This window comes from Bidens hawaiensis, unplaced genomic scaffold, assembly GCF_021521415.1.
Source record: "Bidens hawaiensis isolate Kalapana, Puna unplaced genomic scaffold, B.hawaiensis_p1.1 tig00007738_1, whole genome shotgun sequence".
Lineage (NCBI taxonomy): Eukaryota > Viridiplantae > Streptophyta > Magnoliopsida > Asterales > Asteraceae > Bidens > Bidens hawaiensis.
Genome location: NW_027491537.1, coordinates 1 through 14,663, shown reverse-complemented (window position 1 = coordinate 14,663; position 14,663 = coordinate 1). Strand labels below are relative to the sequence as shown.

The following is a 14,663-nucleotide window of genomic DNA, read 5'->3' as shown; positions in this document are numbered from 1 at the left end:
TACCATGAACAAATTAACCTTTTAAAAATTGCAAAACACTAACAATCGTAGCAAAATAAGAATTGATTAAGATATAAATCACTAATATTGAACACTAAAAATTGATAATTAAGACTTAAAACACTAATATCGGCAGTATTGGTGATATATCAGTCAAATATTAGTCCAATATCGGTAAATATCATTGATATTATCGATACCGATATTCTGAACCGACATTTTGATTTATATATCGCCAAGGACCGATAACCGATATATCACTGATATATCGGTGATATATCGGCGATATCGACTGCATAGCTCACAATAACATAATATATACGTGAGATTTTGATTTTGATTTTGATTTATGTACTTACTCATGACATTCGGTAACGATGCATAACAACGTACTAGTTGAAATAAATGATAGCATTTGGGTATTTAGTATTTACTATGTGACTCACTCACTTATCATAAAACAATGATAACTGTTATACCTCCGAAGTTTAAGTTGAGTATAATAGTACTTGTTATGTATTGTTTACAATATGTCTAATTTACACGAGTTTAACCATGTATAAGCTAAAATTTATGTATGTTTATTATAACGTTTATTTTGTCAGATACTTAGAACGGTAACAATTATTGAAGGTTTAAAAACCTTCTCGACGAGTCAAACACAAATAATGCATGTGATTCAAACGATTAACTAGAAGATTAGAGTGATATTGAAATATGTTTTAAGAGTGCTACATTATATTGTTAAAATCGTTCACTAGTTAATAAGTTTCAAAAACAACTCATAGACGTTTATGAGTTGTTTTTGAAACTAATTAGGGGTGTTTGGGATTCCTTTTTGAAGCTCCTTTTACTTCTGGGCAAAAGTGGAACTTTTACGATTTTCATTACTAAAAATCTTGTTTTTTTTACTTTTGGGCAAAAGTTGGAAAAGTCGTAATATTGTAACTTTTGAAAGTTTTACAATTTTCATTACTAAAAATCTAGTTTTCCTCACTCAACTTTTCACTACCAAACGCCTAACAAGTAATAACATCCTTTTACTTTTTCCAAAAGTTAAAAAGACAAAAGTAGGCTTTAAAAAAGAATCCCAAATACCCTCTTAGTGAGAGGTAAGGGCTCTCACCCGGTTTTACCAGCTCCACGCTGTCGTGTCGTTTGGCGGGTGTGGGGTCGGCCTTTATCCGGGGAATCCCTCAATAAGTGGGTGCTAGGGGTTCCGTCCGTCTGGACTCGTGGCCAATGGGGGCCGCGTACGGAATACCGGCATTTCTTAGTTGGTCGTTTCAAAAAGAAAAATATTTAATAGACGTTTTTGAAACTAACATGCAAGGTATCATATATTACCATACCATCCCGGGGTGTGTCAGTGTGTCACATGTATGCAGAATATATACCGTCCCTAACACACTTACGAACCGAAATAAAAAACCATTGGTGATAAACCTTTCCATCGGTTTTGGTTAATTTCAAAACTCAACTCGCATCTTCTATACCTTCGTGTGTTAAACCACTTATCGATTTATCATTCGCTTAGAAATTATCTCATGTGACATTTTCTTGGTTGGTTCGAAAAAACAGAAATTTTGAGTACCACTTTTATCATTTGGTTAAATTCTCTTATGTGACATTTAACTAGGTAAAACACATTCTCTTACAATGAATACATACATATCGTGTATGCGCAATAAGTAATTACACTAATCACGAAAATGTCACCAGCTCATCGTATTCATATAATATATTCACTAATGAAGACATCCATACGGACCATATCTCTAGTATCACAGGCGTGTATAATACATGTATGGAACGCCTGCATCGCATTGGCCTCCCAAACAAGAACTACCGGCTCCTATAAGCTATGAAACCATACAAACTACAAACCAATCATCAATTTGGCTTCACACGTAGTTTTATGAAAAGAGAAGTTCCATTCATGCATATATTCAAACAATATCAAATAGTTTGGTTTACGATTTATACCCAAAACCTGACGGATAAACGAGATCAGACAAAAGGATTAAATCTCACTTGTGCTTTAATTATTTTAAGTTGAAATACACACATGATTGTTACTATGCATTTCCTATCAATAAACACCCAACTAGGATTTACAACCTCGCGCTTCGCGACGGGACTGTCAAATCGAACAAAAAAAACATAACTAAAAACTTCAAACCATAAACTCGCTGCAAGTCGACGTGAAGTCAGTCTGTATCAAGTTACAACATTGAAATTAAACAAAAGAAATAAACCGGTCAATTCCAAAATACAACAAATTATTTATGTAGACCCAAAAAACACTGGCACGCTACAGTTGCGAACTCATACAAATTCGGTTAGTATCAACAGTACCGACACAAATTCGTAAACATATATTAGTAAGCCAATAAAAATATATTTTACAGGCGAGGTATCAAACATTGAAACACGGATATAAGACCATGCGACAATGGGATATTTTAAATCATGAAAAAAGTTTCGGTCATTATAAAGACGAATTATATAAAATATGAAAGCAAAGTTTAAGAAAATAGTTTAACCAGCAAATAAAACATGTAAAGCCCACACTTGCCCAAATTTTGTGTTTACAAATATAGTTTATATTGTAGTTAGTTGAAAATAAAAATAAAGAAAATAGAAACCATTATTTTTATCTATGGAATTATAGTTGATTTAATAGTTATGATAATTAATAAAATATTAAAATATTGAATAGTAGATATGTGAGAGGGAGAAAATCCTCTATTTAATATATATATATATATATATATATAATAAGCCTAAACCGTGAACCCAAAGCAACGATAATGCATGGTCTGATCTTGTAAGATTTAAACCTTTTATTGTTTTGGTTTTAGTTTACAACTAAAAACGGTTACTAACAGGAACACAAACAAGAAAAGACAAATTAAATAACAAACCTAAACAATTAAAAGAACTTACATCCAAACAAACCTAACATATGTTTACATAATAAATATTTATGAAATAAAAACATATAAACCTAACTCATTTACATTATAATAAATAAAAAGCAGCAAACTATAAAAAAATTAGTCAAAGCTAAAAAACCATCCAATGTCTCTTAATGATAATAATATCAATTTATCCAGAAAAAGTTCAAATTATATTTCTCAAACTACAATCTTCATAATCCCCCAATTTTACCTTTTAGCTAATTGTTTTTATTGACCCGCTGAGACGGAGCCAAAATCAACCAATTAACAAGTAAACGGGTCGAAAATACTCTTAACTAAATAACTAATAAATCAACCAAAAAGATGTAATAAGTATTTTAAGTAATAAATATAAATGGCACATTACCATAATCTAGTAAAGCAGATATGGAGCTAAAAATATGAGAAGGCCTGTAAAATCTATTGCTGCTTGTAAAAGAGAACATAAGCTTGATCATGAAGAACTTTGTTAGTAGAAATAGAGTCAACCGATGAGTCATCAAAACGCAACCACTTGCCACTCGAATGCAAAATATCTGCAGTGTAATGACCATTTGAAGGCTCCCTCCCGTGATGACTTATCGTTGCCACAAGCTCATACTTACGACCCTGTATAATAATATGTTCATGAGATATGGGTCATATGATCAGGTTGGGTTGACCCACACAGGTACTTCTATCATGTTATGTCCACTTTTTCAAAATAATAATTAATTAGTTAATTGGATAACAATATAGTATTTTTATAATGATGACTAAAAACACGTTAATAAAACAATTTAGTTATTTTTAGGCTTGTAAACGAACTGAACAAATACGAACAGAGCATGTTTGTTCATTTAACTTTAACCAAACAAACGATCGAACATAAACAATTAAACGAATGAGATTTTCTTGTTCATGTTCGTTTATGTTCATTCATTAACAGTATAAACGAACAGTTCACGAATCTAAACATACGAAGATATCTAAAGATAGATGAACAAACATAACCGAGCTAAAACTAGTTAAAACTTAAAAGGCAATATAAAAACAATGTATTGGGCCTACAAAGTTATTTAAATTAGACACAAGTCGTAATGGGTCAAAAAATTTAAACAAATATATTAACGAACGTAAATGAACGAATTAAAATGAATGAATATAAACGAACCAGACATGTGTTCATGTTCGTTCGCTTAACTAAATGAAAAAAAAAATTGTTCACATTCTTTCGTTTATTAAATAAATAAACGAGCATCCTGCCGAACGGTTCACGAATTGTTTACTAAACATTCGGCTTTTACTGTGAAAATAAAATAATAATAAAGATAACTAATAAGTTAACTGGATTACAAATTGAGATTGGCAGGCATTAGATGTTTTATTTAAGTCAAATAATTTTATCAAGTCAACTGGAAAAACCATAACTAAAAAGAAAAAATAAAACTCCATTCCGGTGGATGTATATTTGTTAAATTAAAAAAAGAAGTCAGTAATATGAGTAAGGGTGATGATACCTCTGTCGTTGGTGAAACAAGCAGATCACGGTTAAGAATGAGTTCGAGAGGGAAATAAACAGGTTTTAATAATTTGGTGCTCCCTTGGCTTCCATAGCTAAATCGCATCAAGTGCAGTATTAAAATTTCAGGAAGCTCTAGTATCTTGACTGATTTGCTTGCACTTACCAGCTCAGCCTGATAATAATTTTCATTTAGAATAATTTTAACATGTAGCCTGATAATAAGATGAGTTCATTTCATTTTGTGAAATACAGCCATCTATTATCAGTGCGTTCTGTCACCAAATTATATTGTTCTATAGGCATAAAACTAAAATGCAGTCAAATGATCAAAAGTATAAGGCTCCTATGTTCAAAAACTAGATTGATTTTGTATATTATGTTACTAATCATGTTACACTATTGAACCTTTAGCAACTAAGGATTGTTTGCATCCCCATCCCACAAAGAATACGGAAATACAACAAAATGTAAAGGTGCGAATTTACAAGACATTAAAGTTCAAAATTTAGTGGTGTTCAAAAATTGTTGCAACTTGCAACCGCCCAAACCGAGCAAAATCAACTGGTTCAGATGGGTTAGGAGTACACCTTTAGGTTTACAATATGGAAAACCAAGTTTCACAGTTTGGTAAACCGACGCCAAAACTGAACTGGCCGAAATTATAAGTATACGATATAAAATTTAATTATAATAATCTATATATAATTTTAAAAAATAAAATAAAATTTTCACATGCAGAAATAAAACAACTATAATACCTGTAATTATTTTTAATTATAATACTTATATATTATTATTTAACTGATTTCATGCTATTGATTTTTATTCTTACTTTCCTTTTAGTGAACTCTCTAATACTCAAAAGGGTAAATGGAAACCAAACCGTTTGGACGGGTCCGGGTGTCCGGCTGACCTACGTTTAGTTTTCAAAAAAATGCACTTACTGAGCCCAGAAATTCCATCAAAACCAACTGAACCAGACCATGAACAGCCCGACGAATAACCGTAAGCAAATATAAACACAAAAGGTGTAAAAAAATCAAGATGCAAAAAGCAAAAAACAAAGGAACATGTTCTAAAAGGAAAGATAATAGAGAATAGGTAAGGTAAAGTGAGATTAAGCAAACACATGACCATTTCATGTATATATATGAAGTACTATTTTATTTATTATTACTTTTTTAAAAGCCAAATTTCTTTAACTTCCTGGGACTTGAACCCATGACCTTTGGAGGTTCAAGAGACTTTCTCTCCGCTTTTGGGTCACCAAGTATTACAATTTTAGATTATGTAAGCATTTGAGAACCAAAATGTTGATACCATATTATAAGTACAGTTGCAAGTGATGCAGATATGAACAAGGTCATCATAGTAGCAAAACCATTGTCCACCACATACAAATTAGAAGTATAATATTATTACCTTTCCTGCAGATGGCGCACGGTATCCTTCAAGCATCTCGGGTGCAGAAAAAAGATGAAGTGCATCCTCTATTGTTTTAACAGAATTGGGACATATATTGAGGTGAAGTAGAAGAAACGGTTGTATAGTTGCAGAGGGTTTGTTACCTATTTAAAATTACAAAAAATAATTATACAAAATGTTATACTAGAAAGGGCAAAATCAAAGGATGGTTCAAAATTAAATCACCTCTTGCTTTCACAACGCTTCTGAGCTGGCCTCCAAAAATATGACTTAATTTTGATGGAATAAAACTCTGTGTTCTGGTGATTGTGGTTTTGTTTCTCGGCCCAACTGTTTCCCAACTGTCATCTTCGTCATCACTCACTGATGAAACCAATGAAACTTTGCCTCCGTTAACGAGAGGAATTTGTCCTTCAAGTTTATGCAATTCATCATGCATTTGATGCATGACAAAACCTAGAAACTCTTGAGCATCTTCTTGCCTGGTCAAAATGTCAACTCAGAACCAAAACACCATATAAAGAATAATTTTTACAGCTAAATAATTCAAAAACCAAACCTTGGTCTCCCTGAAAACCTATTTGGCATATCTGGGGAGAAATTGTTTAGAACGGATTCGAACATCACGGGTCGCAAAGGCTTCCCGGTTTTCAGAAGAATATCACTTTTTTTCTTTGGTTGCGTGCCAGGCGGCATGTCATATTCAGTTATAAACTCAACAAATGCACGTAAAGTTGGGTACTCAATCTGAAAAAGGAATTAAAATATAAAACACAATGAGCACATTTCTAATAATGTATGCACAGCACCTATAAAAATATAAAATGAACTTAATTCGTTAATTGTAGTTTACCTCGGATATATTACGCGTTCTTAGCTCCTGCAAAAGATGCACAAATGGAGAACAAGCTAAAAGAGCCTGAAGAGTTGCATTCAGAAAGCACAGATTTCCCGAGTTGACTAAACCTCGAGGTAGTAACTCAACTGAAATCCTATGCTGTGAAATTGACTGGTCAACACCATTTAGAGGTAGCTCTGCATCTTTATGTTCATGTTCTTTTATACCATTGCTGCAGGGTAAAGAACTTGAATCATTAATGTTCAAGTTCCCATTTTTGTTGACAACTTCACTTGTGTTACTTCTCTTAACATGTTTTAATGCTTGGGCCAATTTGGTAACTTCTGTCTCGGTTGGTATGTTGTTAAAACCAGCAGATCTAAGAGTTGCAGCATCCAGAGAGGCCGAACATAAACAGTGCATCATTCTGTTTTGGAGAACTTTGCATGGCTCTGATCTCATCCTCCGTAAATGATCCAAACACAATCACCTGACAATGATGAACATGATATCACAAACAATAAGGATAGTTTGACATAAAAAAAATAAACTTGAGATCAAATCAAAAACATATTTTCCATTAACAAAGCATCACAGACCATATCGAAACTCAAATGTAGCCCACTTAATAATAGGTTCCGCAAAACTCTAAACACACACACACAATAAAATAAAGCTATATATAGACAACTATCTCAAATATTAATGTTAGGTTTTACTTTTATGAACAAAGTGGACATATTAGGGTCAACGGGAGTAACACCACGTGATTACGGTGCAAACGAGACGAAACGAGCGGCTCGCGAGCTACCCGATATCCGATCAATAAAAGGCTTGAAACAAGCCAATCATTATCGAGCGCGAACATCAAATACAGCTCGCTTAGTTATCGAGCCCAAGCCCGAGCTCAAGCCTTGTATGGGAAGATCGTTTAGGCTCATCGAGCCTCGCGCAATTTTAAGTTCTAACTCGTTTGGACTTCTATGTATTATTTCTCACTGCACAACTAAGCTAGAGCTGAGCTTTGGCTCATTTAAGGTTGGTCAGACCTAGTCAGACCTCAACTCCGGCCTTAACTCTTGCCAATTTCCGGAATCTGCGACTGTTTCGGACTAATTACCAGCGACTCTAGCAGTTTCTGGTCAATTTCCGGCAAATTTCAAACGATTCCATATACGTCATAAAAATGTATATGTATATATAAAGTACTTATAAAAATGCGTGTCTATATTAAAATTACATATAAAAATGTGTGTGTGTGTATATTAGAGGTGGCAAATGGGTTGGGTTGGGTCAAACGAGTCATGGGTCAAAACGAGTATGAGTCAAAATGAGTTTGGGTCAAAACGAGTCAATTAAAAAAAGGGTTGTTTTGGTTTGGGTCAAAATAGGTTAGGGTCAAACCGTTTTTTTTTTTTTTGTGAACGAGAATAAAGGCGTTTTAGTTTTTTTTAGATTTTTCGTTTTTTACTTATATTTTAAGTTATGATTTTTTTAATTATTCTTTTTGAATTTTTTAAGGGGTTTTCTATTAAGATCAAAAACCCTCAAAAAAATATTCAAAAATAAATAATAAAAAAATTATAACACAAAATATAAATCATAAACAAAAAACGTAAAAAACACTAAAATGTTTCATACGTTGTCCTCGTTCCATAAAAAAAAACCATCTAGAATCGAACCGAAACCGAAAGAATCGACGAAATGAAACAAAGAAACAAAAAGCCAAAACCGGACCACATCAATCGAAATCGAAAAAATCAATCAAAACGAAACTAAAAGAATTCAAACCGAACAAAAACAAAATTGAAAAAACGAACAAAAACGAGTTCGGAATCGACCAGAAAGAACAAAAGAAACCAAAACCCAACACGTCATGGGTGAAAACTCGTGTTGACTTGAAACCTGAACCGAACCCGTTCAGATCTGAAACCCGTTTCGTGCCGAAACCTGTCTTGTACGAAAACCCGTTCCGATCCAAAAACCTGTCACATTTCCTTAGGACACTAACCCACATCGACCCATTTCTTTGAACTTGTCGGCCCATTTTGACCCGAAAATAAAAGAATGAAATTTCATATGACTCATTTTGACCCATTTATTTAAAACCTTTTACCCAAACCAACTCATTTAACTTTTAAAACAACTCAAATTAACTCATTTGAAAGGGTTTGGGTCAAGATTGCCACCCCTAGTATATACATATATAATTGAAACTTATATATATATTTAAATTCCAATCCGATTAATCCTGAATTGATCGCTAGTCCCAACCCACAGCCCGACTAGCAACTTCCACAACACTAGGTACTGCACACGACTCGAGCCGAGCTTAGGCTCGTAAATATTTTTCTTAAATCATATAAATATAATAAAAATGCATATAAATTAATTAATAAATAATAAACGAGGCGAGCTACAGGATGGCACAAATTTAACCTACAGTCCAACATTGCAAGAGATGACACTCTAACATTAATAACATGAGCAATTGAAAGTAAGAAATTAGGCATAAAGAAGAAGAAAAGAATAATAAATAAATAAATTAGTTACGTTGTGGTGAGTCATCTGGAGAAGATAATAATAAGAGAGAAAGGTCAAATACAAGTGGTTGTTGGCCATGGTTTTGATAATAATAACAGGAAGAAGAAGAAGAAGAGCAATGGAAGAAGACATGTATATATATATATATATATATATATATATATATATAGTATAGGAGAATGATGAGGTGGATAAGAATAATTAGGGTTTTTGTGTTGTAATTTGTACCTGCAACTTTTTGGCCAAAGAGGAAAAAGGGGGCAGGCTCAGCTCACCTCCAGGGATGAAGGACACTGGAAATTTTGCTGTAATTTCATATGCATATAATATTATATTACATTATATTATTTTTTTAACTATAATAATAATAATAATAAGTATATTTATTTAGTTTGTCATTTTGTGTTATAAATGATTTAACCAATGGAAAAATTTTTTATTTAATTAATATCTTAATCTTAAAACTAAATATATATAAACGAAACCTTTTATTGATCTTTGTTTGTTTTCCGCATTCTCTAAAATCACCAAAATGTTTTATTTGTAAATGAAGGTATTTCATGTATTTGATTCAAATTCATGGGTATGGATCTCGTCAGCCTAAAAACGGGTTATAACAACTCATTAAATTAAAAAATTAATTTTACCAAATATTTTATAAAAATAATAGTATATTAAAAATTAATATTCGATATTGTAAAAGAAAACGCTCATTGTTTTTATGATGTAATTGTTATTGAATGACATTTATTTATGAAAATTAAAAGTCGACAGAGTTACTTTTTTGTTTTTATTAAAGTGAGATTGTCGGTAATAAAGAAAAAGAAAACAACGAGTGTAATTGCTAACAATGTAGGCATTGATTATTATCGGTAAAAGAATTATAATTTGAATTATTATCGATTAATGGGTTATAGTTTGGATTACTAAAATCTAATTTATCTATCTCATAAAAAAGTTAAGTATCAATTTTATGTGTTTTTAAATAGGTATTGTGAATATTGATTTTTAAAACATTTTGTTGTATTATTTATGTTTTTACACGCTTTTGTTAGATGTGAGAGGAGTGATTTATTTACACTCATGAAATTGCTTCTACAACCTTAATGCAAGTTGTTTAATTTAAATTATAATTTTTGTAACTTTTAAGTATATCATATTATATATATAATATAGGAAAGAGATATTTTGAGAACTTAATGAGTTGTAAGAACTTTGAGAACTCAATTTTGGACCACAAGTTTAATTAAATGAGTATGAAATATGTGGCTGAGATTAAATTTAATTAAAAATGATTCAGGAGAGAGAATAAGTATTTTTTTGATGATTACACAAGTTTAAATGTTAGTTACACATGTGTAATAAGTCGATTCGGTGCGTAAAAAAATACTGTGATTTTTTGTACATTACTTACACTTACGTATTACACACGTGTAAAAAAAATTCAGAAAAAAAAATTGTTACGTTGAGTTCTTTCGAGTTCTTAAAACTCAAAGCGGTTCTCAAAAGAAATCAATCCTTATTATATATATATTATATATATATATATATGATAAAAATTAATTGGTTGGTGTCGCTATTACCATCATTGGTTTATGCGGTGCACCAACTCAGTGTCACACATACTAATATAATTTTTAGGTTTTGTGTCAGTGCCACACCGAAGTTTAGTATTAATAATATCATAACGAAGATCATCGATACCAACAAAATTCATATTGCTTTGATCATATATTGTATTTGTTTATTTTAACATGTTAGTATTTTTGTTGTAAGTCATACGAGTGTCGCTGTTGTCTCTTGCGTTGACGGAATATTGTTTTCAATTAAGTATCAACATCGTAATAAACTTAACCCATATCGACCGAATGCATGCTAGTGCACCGTCACAACGCAATGAATACAAGCCTAGTTTTATATAATTTTACATGCATCCTTGCAGTGTATTTAAATATATTGTACTAAAGTGATTATTATAAAGTTTACTCATTTATAACATGATATCATGAAAAAAGTGAAGAGTGTCATCATCATCGTACTCAGTATATCCCACCAATAGCAATGCTATGGTAGGGTCTGAGGAGGGTAAGATGTAGACAGCCTTACCTCTATCCCATAGGGATAGAGAGACTGCTTCCGGTGAGACCCCCGGCTCGATAGTAGTTTTGAATCAAGCCTTGGACATAAGACACATAACACTCAATCATCGGGACACCGGCTGATTGGTGCATGTGCCCTTGTCTTTCGGCTATCAACGCCACCACATGATGCCTGATTAACCTTCCGCCACTTTTAACGTTATTTTCACGTGATTAGTAAAATAACGTCAAAATTAGTGCAATTTTACTTTTGCCCACCCAAGGGTTCACACATATATACATTATATGTGCGCACCGCAAGCAGGGCGTGAAGAGTGTATTGAAGAGAAAAGGTGAAACTAGTTTGAAATCTTAGAAAAATGGAAAGTTTAAATTTAAGACATTGGAAGTTTGGACAATCCTTTTTAATGAAATAAACATAGTTTGACGCGTCTATTGACCAAAAGTGGTCCAAAAGACAAATCCAAGTAGGTCTTGTTTTTGTATGATTTAATGTTAATGTAATAAATATACCAACATATGACAATAAAGTTTTACTTTGTGAAGAAGAAAATGCAAGCAAATTTTCAAAACTCGGTTTCTAATAATTTCTTTATTTTTTATTATTTTTATTTTTCTAGTAAACTAACCATGTTAGATTATTTTAGCAAAAGAAAACGTCCTTCTACATGCTCTTTGTAGAAGAGATTATGAATACACCAAGTTATGGATCAAAACCCTTTCCTCCGTTCCTTCTCCACCAATTTACTACTAGTATCGTGAATCGATCCAAACGGATTAAACACGTCTCTTTCGTACTTGGTTAATTGATTTATACTTGATGGAATGACCTAACTGTTTGTGAAAGTGACCTACTGGCCATCTATTGGTTTGATGAAGAATATTCCTTGGTCCTTTTAGGATCACGGATTTTTTTATTTAATAATTCTTGACAGGAACCGGGTGTTACCACGGATCCAAATCATATTTCATCACCCTATTTGTATTATTCCATCTAAGGTTTCTCTAGAGATCGGTAGATCGGAACTTTTTCGACAGTGAATAACGGTGTTAATTTTATACCCAACTTTGTAGTGTAGAAAATGTTTACCGTAGCAATGCAACAACCTGGCTTATCTATGTAAATAACCTCAATGACATGTAATATGCATATACATAACTTGCAAGAACTTGGTCCAACCACAATGACATGTAATAACTAATATGCATAAACATAACTTGCACGAACTTGGTCCGCTGTAACGCGTGGGTACAGTTACTAGTTAGGAATAAAGATAGCCATTCAAACATTAGAAAACACTTTCAAAAGAGCAAGACCGTCTCTAAAAATACAAGAGACCTCAAGGCCCTGTGCGGGGAAAAAATGGGCCCTACATTTAAATGTTTTTTAAAAAAGAAACATAAATTGATAAATATGATCCCTAATCATTTTATTTGACCAATACATCTTTATTACAATTTTTAGTTGGGTTTTAATTATAGTTATGTTTTTTTTTATAAACAATTATGTGTAAAATATATAAGAAAAATATATAAAAAGATCAAAATATAAACAAAGAAATGAACATAAATATACCAGAAACTTTTGGGGCAATCAAAGATATATAAATAAAATATCTAATAAAAGTCTTAATATAAACAAAGAAATTAACATGAATATATCAAATAATAAATAAGTAAAGAAATTTTGATGGATTAAAAGGAAAGCATACACAAAAAGAAAAGGGATGCAGCTTACCAACTCATCTAAACAGTTTTATATCTAGTGTTTGCTTGTAACTAATTCATTAATATTTCGAAGTTGATTTCTTTTGAGGCCCTAATTTTTTTGGGCCATGTTGAAGTGGCCTATCATGCACAACCCATGGGCCGGCCCTACAAAAGAGAGTTTAAAACTCATGAAAAAAAATATATGTATTCTATAGTTACGATATCTCCAGCAAGAAAAACTCCTCCAACAACTAAAAAATATTTGGAAGACAAAATCCAATTTTTGGATATAGTACTATAGGATCGAGTCCTCGGGCTTAATACATGATTTACGTATTTAGAAAACATCAAAAGAATGTATGTTCAATCTATATATACATAAAAGACGGGTTAATAGTGAAAGGCGGGTTAATCTCGATGGAACTGCAGAACCCCAGTAATAGTGAAAGGCGGGTTAATATCAATTCGGGTAGCCTTTCCTTGCAAAACCAACTCGGGCAATGTATTGGCTTCTTTACGAGTTATGCCTTGAGCGGTCCCATAACGTGAGATGAGGCCACTCGTTTTTTAGACAATATCTTTTCACCATCTATGGACCCGGGGTGCACTTCTAATGCAGCTAGTTTATTTGACAGTAACAGTGCTGTTACATCCACATGAACGTTTCTGGTTCACGAACCGTGCATAGTTTGCCACAGCGGCTGCACCATGGCCTCTCTTGTGAGCAAGAGTAATGTGGGCGCTCTCAAGGTTGTTGTTTTCCATGTTGGTTTTCACAAATGTTTTCACCTTCGGGTCGTTTGCAGATATCTGAAATCATCAAACTTATATCAAGTCATTCGGTAACAGAATAATATTAAGAGAAAAGTTTGATAAAATGCTTACGTGTGAAAGGATATTATGAGCGTCGGTAACAGGAACATCAATGGCAGCGAAAAGTATAGTTCCAAGTTTTCTTTTTTCAGATACGGGTGTAACGTATTCTCCTTTCGTTATTCTTTTTAGCTGTTCCATCACTTGATTAGCAGCAAATTCAAAAGGAACCTACAAAACATATATCACAACCTCAATAACATAAAATAAAAAAATAAAAAAATAAAAAATAATAATAATAATGAAGTAATGTGAGTTAAATACTCCCTCCGTCCTTCTATAAGTGTCATGGTTTGAAAAACACAAAATTTAAGAAAGCTTTAATGATTGTACTTTTTTCTTAACAAATTACTATAATGTCCTTGACATGTATAAAAAAGACAAAATTTGATGAAGTTTGAATGATTTGCATGTTTAAGGGTAAATTTGGAAATTAAATAATAAGTTTGAAAGTGGACATTTGTAGTGGGACAAACTAAAAAGGAAATGTGGACACTTTCAAAGGGACGGAGGGAGTATTAAATATGGTACCTGAATAGCTGTCAAATAATCAGCATTTCTCGACAAGACCTCGCGCAGTTGTTTTTCCCATAAAACCCATTCTTTTGTGTATGTTCCTTTACTGGACTTTAATCTGAATATTAAGAAAACACATAAACAGAATTTCAAAAAAACAATATAATTTAAGTATTTGACAGATGAAACAT

The 14,663-nt window shown here is 32.4% G+C and overlaps 2 pseudogenes across 2 annotated transcripts; both read right to left on the bottom strand.

Moving 5' to 3' along the window:
• Positions 1-3,383: 3,383 nt before the first annotated feature.
• Positions 3,384-9,298, bottom strand: LOC143635905 (ubiquitin carboxyl-terminal hydrolase 24-like; annotated as a pseudogene). Its single transcript, XR_013154146.1, has 7 exons — positions 9,284-9,298; positions 6,746-7,220; positions 6,452-6,639; positions 6,118-6,374; positions 5,890-6,035; positions 4,463-4,639; positions 3,384-3,572 (listed from the first exon to the last, which is right to left on the bottom strand). The product of XR_013154146.1 is annotated as a ubiquitin carboxyl-terminal hydrolase 24-like (transcript).
• A 4,180-nt stretch (positions 9,299-13,478) lies between these two features.
• On the bottom strand, positions 13,479-14,604 carry LOC143635886 (tRNA ligase 1 pseudogene; annotated as a pseudogene). Its single transcript, XR_013154142.1, has 3 exons — positions 14,488-14,604; positions 13,969-14,127; positions 13,479-13,893 (listed from the first exon to the last, which is right to left on the bottom strand). The product of XR_013154142.1 is annotated as a tRNA ligase 1 pseudogene (transcript).
• Positions 14,605-14,663: the final 59 nt, after the last annotated feature.